Source organism: Lytechinus variegatus, chromosome 14 (genome assembly GCF_018143015.1).
Source record: "Lytechinus variegatus isolate NC3 chromosome 14, Lvar_3.0, whole genome shotgun sequence".
Taxonomy (NCBI): Eukaryota; Metazoa; Echinodermata; class Echinoidea; order Temnopleuroida; family Toxopneustidae; genus Lytechinus; species Lytechinus variegatus.
In genome coordinates, this window is record NC_054753.1 from 33297113 (window position 1) to 33304603 (window position 7491).

Below are 7491 nucleotides of genomic sequence, written 5' to 3' on the forward strand. Positions count from 1 at the left end.
CTGTAATGCCTCCTCTATTGTTTTTGCACCATGTTCTCGAACCTTCAACTGAAGAAATGGGTCAAGACCTGCAATGAAGCGTCTTAGATTCTCACCATTCCTTGCTTTCTCTTCATAATCTGGAAACGCCTCTAATACAAGTTTCTGAACAACTGCAGCATAAACTTCTAAGGGTTCCTCAGTTGCTCTGGGTCTAGCTGCTGCATTCGTCCTAAAGATATCTAGAAAACCCTTTCTTGAAAAGACTTGAGAGAGTCTTGATTTTGCTGCATCATAGTTATTTTTCACGTCTGTGGGCATACCATCCCACAATGAGAATGCTGCACCACCTAAACGGGTTGGAAGAAACACTTCCTTCTTCAGGCCAGAAGTAGACCCCGACGCATCTAAAGCGACCTCAAATCTCTTTACCCACTGTTGAAAATCAGCTTCATGTTCTCCTGTAAAAACTTCAGGGAGCTCCAGGCGAAACATCATGAAACAGTAACAGGGAGAAATATAGGCGTAAGCAAGGGTAAAGTAAAAGTCTCACAACAGTAGATGGCAATCAGTGTGAAGACATAATCCTATCTCTGCAGAAAATAGATATTCCAGAGTAAAGAGATCCAATAAGTTTTCACAATGATGATGGAGGAAATCCACTAATCACTGCCAATATCCAAGGAAGTACGGTACACAGTCATGGAGTATCGAAGCCGGGATCGAAGTATCCAAGATGCACGAAGTACCGGTAGAGTGATTCCACAAAGTATCCGAAGTGATGAAGGGAGAAAACATCCAAAATGATCACGATCAAGGGAGAAAATAATAAATGACCAGCAAGAAAACACTGTAGAACACCGCTGCTACCAGATGTAGGGTGGCTATATTCGAGTTAGAATACTTAGGGTTCACTACACAGGTGTATATAAATTCCACAGAGAAGTTTTCTTTATTCAAAGCTAGGGTCCAACTCCCCGAGAGCACATGGCCCACTTTATTTCTGCTGCCTTTCCAAAAACTATATCATCCAATTCACATAAACATCAACCAATCAAAAGGTAGTGTGTCCTCTGGGTGGACACACTCTATCTATAACACATGAAACATAGGATAGATCAGATAACCAATCAGGAAGTAGTGCATGCAACATAAAAGAAATCAATAGCCAATCAGCAAGAGGTGTGTATAGTGCATCAATGTGTGTGTAACCGAACATACAGAGAATCAATGAACTGAAGCACATAATCCAGGTCAACTCCATGTCTGGCTAAACAATGAAGTGATATTTACAAACGCTGAGCAAAGGTATTGAATTGCATCTCACATTCCAACTTGTTTATAGAAAGTTCTCTGACCTATAGTATACTGAAATGAATCTAACCTGTACATGAAAGTTCTCTGATCTATGGAAATAAGGCTCTACAATACTAATGATAAATAAAATGAATCAATTAATGAAGTATAGCAATTATACGTTATTTTGTAACAATTTCCGAGTATTGAATATACTATTTAGTCCGCAACAATCATAGGCCTATCATATCGTTGTAATTATAGAGTGATAGCAAAATGACTAACTTAAAAACAAGTCAGTATTTATTGAAAATACCACTAAATTAAAAATCAACCACCAGGACGGGTTTGATCGTCACGAGTTCATGTTCTGCCAATCCAAGGGTGGTGACGGTCTATGACAGGGATGGGAATGCTGGTGAGTCTCTACAAGCTCCAGAGGATGTCTACCTGTATGCTACCGTGGATGAGCAGGACAGGGTGTATGTAGCGAGTGTTGATTGGGAGAATAGGAAGGTGGTAATTAGGCTCTATGATGTTAATGGTCTGAACCTGAAGGAAACAGTTGAGTTCCAAGCACTTAACATGACATTGGAGAGTTATTGGTGTTACTTGGTTTCCCTCTCCCCAGGCATGCTCGTCTTTGCTTGTTGGGATAAGTTATATTTCATCAAGGTATCACTGTAATCCACGTTATATCACACCATGTAGTATTGAAACTGACGTGCTTTCAGCCTGCTACAATACAAATCTACTTACACGTGTCGATATTCAATACTACATGTATATTACTTACCAAGTAATATCTACATCCAATGACAAAATCAGTTAATGTGATATTTTAGATACGATACAATTTAATTCGTAGAAAATATATTTATTGGAAAAAAGAACATGTGTCGCAGTAAGAAGCTGGATAAACATGGAAATTTTAGAATTTAATTCGACAATATTCGAATGATACTAATGATAAATAAAATGAATCAATTAATGAAGTATAGCAATTATACATTATTTTTTTTTACCAATTTCCGAGTATTGAATATATACTATTTAGCCTGCAACAATCATAGGCCTATCATGGTTATCGTTGAGAGTGATCGCATAATGACTAACTTAAAAACAAGTAAGTATTTATTGAAAATACCACTAAAGTATATGTATAAATCAAGAGAAAGACTATAATACATACTAATGAAAATATTTACAATGCATAAGGGGCATGAACGGAAAATAGGCAGAAAGAGTAGTATTAGGCCATTTTTCTTTCACGTTTATGCGAAATTTTCGTACCATCATACTCATGCCTATTCACTACATTGTAGAAAAATATTGGTTAAAATGTTTACCACCACGAGGATAATTATGTTATCAACCAAATTGGGACAGTATTTTACCCAATGCGGGAGGCATTATGGTCCAGTTAGGTTAAATAAAAAACCTAAGCAGCAATTACTTTAGAATGGGCAAAATTCTCATCACAATGGATAAATTGAAATGTCCAAAAGAAATGCCCATTTTTGTTTTGACACAGTCATAATTACCCACATGGAGCACTTTTACTCAGTGCATTTGTATGTTATTTCATTAAATTATAATGGATGATTTAGATGCTTTCTTTCGGACCACTTGTATTTTATTTTCGATAATTATGTGTTCTTCTCAAAAAGGGGAGAATGCCAATCTTAATGCCAATGTCATTGCCAATCTCGGATAACCATTTAATCGAAAATAACATGCTGTTAAAAACCCTTTTTAGATATTGTTTCAGAGTAGTCTTGAAAATATACTTTTTTGATTGCCTTCCTCTGAGAATGTTAACAAGACATCCGACGATTTTTTTTTTCTTCATTGAATTTTTCATAAGTCCATCTGAAAAGAAATGGAAGCAATGTAATGGTTAGTGAACTCGTGGAGATATGAATACATAACTTATTCTTATATTAGTGAACGGGTGGAGATATGAATACATAACTTATTCTTATATTAGTGAACTCGTGGAGATATGAATACATAACTTATTCTTATATTAGTGAACTCGTGGAGATATGAATATATAACTTATTCTTATATTAGTGAACGGGTGGAGATATGAATATATAACTTATTCTTATATTAGTGAACTCGTGGAAATATGAATACATAACTTATTCTTATATTAGTGAACGGGTGGAGATATGAATATATAACTTATTCTTATATTAGTGAACGGGTGGAGATATGAATATATAATTTATTCGTATATTAGGGAACAGGTGGAGATATGAATATATAATGTATTCGTATATTAGTGGACAGGTGGAGATATGAATATATAATGTATTCGTTTATTAGAGAACAGGTGGAGATATGAATATATAATTTATTCGTATATTAGTGAACAGGTGGAGATATGAAAATACAATTTCATTCGTATATTAGGGAACAGGTGGAAATATGAATATATAATTTTATTCGTTTATTAGTGAACAGGTGGAGATATGAATATATAATTTATTTGTATATTAGTGAACAGATGGAGATAGGAATATATAACTTATTCGTATATTACAGAATAGGTGGAGATATGAATATATAATTTATTCGTATATTAGGGAACAGGTGGAGATATGAATATATAATGTATTCGTATATTAGTGGACAGGTGGAGACATGAATATATAATGTATTCGTTTATTAGAGAACAGGTGGAGATATGAATATATAATTTATTCGTATATTAGTGAACAGGTGGAGATATGAAAATACAATTTCATTCGTATATTAGGGAACAGGTGGAAATATGAATATATAATTTTATTCGTTTATTAGTGAACAGGTGGAGATATGAATATATAATTTATTTGTATATTAGTGAACAGATGGAGATAGGAATATATAACTTATTCGTATATTACAGAATAGGTGGAGATATGAATATATAATGTATTCGTATATTAGTGAACAGGTGGAGATATGAAAATACAATTTCATTCGTATATTAGGGAACAGGTGGAAATATGAATATATAATTTTATTCGTTTATTAGTGAACAGGTGGAGATATGAATATATAATTTATTTGTATATTAGTGAACAGATGGAGATAGGAATATATAACTTATTCGTATATTACAGAATAGGTGGAGATATGAATATATACCTTATTCCTATATTAGAGAACAGGGGAGATATGAATATATAATTCATTCGTATATTAGTGAACAGGTGGAGATAGGAATATATAATTTATTCGTATATTAGTGAACAGTTGGAGATATGAATATATAATTTTATTCGTATATTAGTGAACAGGAGGAGATATGAATATATAATTTATTCGTATATTAGTGAACAGGTGGAGATATGAATAAACAATTTATTCGCATATTAAAGAACAGGTGGAGAAATGAATATATAATTTATTCGCATATTAGTTAACAGGTGGAGAAATGAATATATAATATATTCGCATATTAGTAAACAGGTGGAGATATGAATATATAATTTTATTCGTATATTAGAGAACAGGTTGAGATATGAATATATAATTTATTCGTATATTAGGGAACAGGTAGAGATATGAATTTATAATTTATTCGTATATTAGAGAACAGGTGGAGATATGAATATATAATTTATTCGTATATTAAGGAACAGGTAGAGATATGAATTTATAATTTATTCGTATATTAGTGAACAGATGGAGATAGGAATACAGATTTTATATTCATTCGTCAATATACCAACCACAGATAAGCATTTTAAGAAATAAAATATTTGCTGATAAAAAAATATCTTTTTGTATAGGTATTGTTGAACAGTAGTCTTGATAAATCCATGAATATTATGATTCATCCAGTAATCTTGAAATAACAGTCAAAAATTGAATCATCTACTGGAATTTGTTGAAAATTGAAAGTATTAACTTACAATTCTCTGTCGTCGCGACGTTTCACCAACCGCTGTTGGCTTCATCAGGCGAATGAACGCCAATCACGTCTTTCCAAGTGACTTCGCGCCAGAGTCAGCCGACCGTAGCGTCACTTGGTTCCCCAGGGGCGGAAGTTAATCCCGTGAGAGACGGCTTTGAACTTCCTGTAGGATTCGGTCCCAGCCGTGTGACAGCTGGAACCGCAAACCACCTCTCCGATTCAATGTTGGCTTCTCCACTCTTTCCCAAATAGCTTCTTTTACTCCTCTCTCGAACCACCTGCTTTCTTTGTCCAGGATCACCACGTCCTTGTTGTTGAAGGTGTGTCCCGTCGCGTTCAAGTGGGTGAAAACCGCCGATTCAGGAATGGCTGCGAGACCAGTAGATTTACGGTGTTGGTACATCCGTGCTCTCAGTGATTGTTGAGTTTCACCGATGTAGGAATCCTGACATTCCCTTTGTTCACATCTAATACCATACACCACGTTTCGCTTCTTATCCTTGACCGGTTGGTCTTTCACGTGCACAAGCAGCTGTCTCAGTGTTCTATGCGGCTTATGTGAGGTGGAGATTCCGAACCTACCAAAAGTGCGACTGATCCTTTCTGATAGACTAAGACCAACCGGTCAAGGATAAGAAGCGAAACGTGGTGTATGGTATTAGATGTGAACAAAGGGAATGTCAGGATTCCTACATCGGTGAAACTCAACAATCACTGCATGAGAGCACGGATGTACCAACACCGTAAATCTACTGGTCTCGCAGCCATTCCTGAATCGGCGGTTTTCACCCACTTGAACGCGACGGGACACACCTTCAACAACAAGGACGTGGTGATCCTGGACAAAGAAAGCAGGTGGTTCGAGAGAGGAGTAAAAGAAGCTATTTGGGAAAGAGTGGAGAAGCCAACATTGAATCGGAGAGGTGGTTTGCGGTTCCAGCTGTCACACGCCTGGGACCGAATCCTACGGGAAGTTCAAAGCCGTCTCTCACGGGATTAACTTCCGCCCCTGGGGAACCAAGTGACGCTACGGTCGGCTGACTCTGGCGCGAAGTCACTTGGAAAGACGTGATTGGCGTTCATTCGCCTGATGAAGCCAACAGCGGTTGGTGAAACGTCGCGACGACAGAGAATTGTAAGTTAATACTTTCAATTTTCAACAAATTCCAGTAGATGATTCAATTTTTGACTGTTAATAGTCTTGATTGTATACTGTTTTTCTTTTCTTTATTTCAAGAATGTTAACAAGACATCTGAAGAACCAGTTTATTTTTCTTTCTTGAATTTTCCATAAGTCCCTTTGAAATGGAATGGAAGCAATGTAATAGTACTTCATATATTAGTGAACAGAAGGAGATAGATAATTTGCCAATATAATTACGCATGTAAATATAATCTCATTTATGATATTGCATATATAAATGAATTGTACTACAGTGTAAAGTATAACTACAAATTTCATTCTTATGGTGTAGAGGCTTTCTTAGAATTATTTAGAGAAGAGTTATACAGATAAATTTCACCATCTTTAATTTTAGATTCAGTAAACGATTGCTATTTGACTCATATACTCAAGTTTATAGTGCCCGGTGTTCTCTCTCTACCTTCAAAAATGTAACCACGATCGCTTCAGATCCCCGGATTTGACACCCATTAAAACTGCTAAATTTTAAGTTTTAAAAGAATATTTCTGCATTCGTTATCCCGAATTTCACCTAACAAATTGGTGTGAAAAATAACAAAACTAAACCACCCCTTATTTAGAAATTCAAAATTGAAGTTTAATCAAGTAAAATTAGATAATTGTAAACATTGGTCTGGAAAATAAAAATAACAACTAGCTTTTTTATTACAAGCCCCAAACGACGAAATTATGTTCGATTTTGATTTTAGGATCATGAAAACAGCCTTTAGAAATAAGTTGTAAAAATATAAAAACCATTTTACGCAATAATTCAACAGAATAAGGTCTTACCTTAAACGTAGAGGGACAACATCTGGTTGATCTATGGTTATTTTCCTTTGATAACATTTTAAATTTACTTTGAATTTAATGAATTTAATTGAATTTATTAGAACGTCACTGGCATTCGCCAATACTTTGTTCAAAACAAGAAGTACAAAATAATACAAAACAAATATACAATTCAAGGAATATAAGCAGATAAACAAAAACAAAATAGAATTTCGTCAAAAAGAGAAACACCTTATATCTCTACTTATGAATAGTAAGCGCCTTTTGACATAAATTATAGAAGGGATTAAATTTTGAATATAATGTATAAATGATCTTTTCTTGTGTA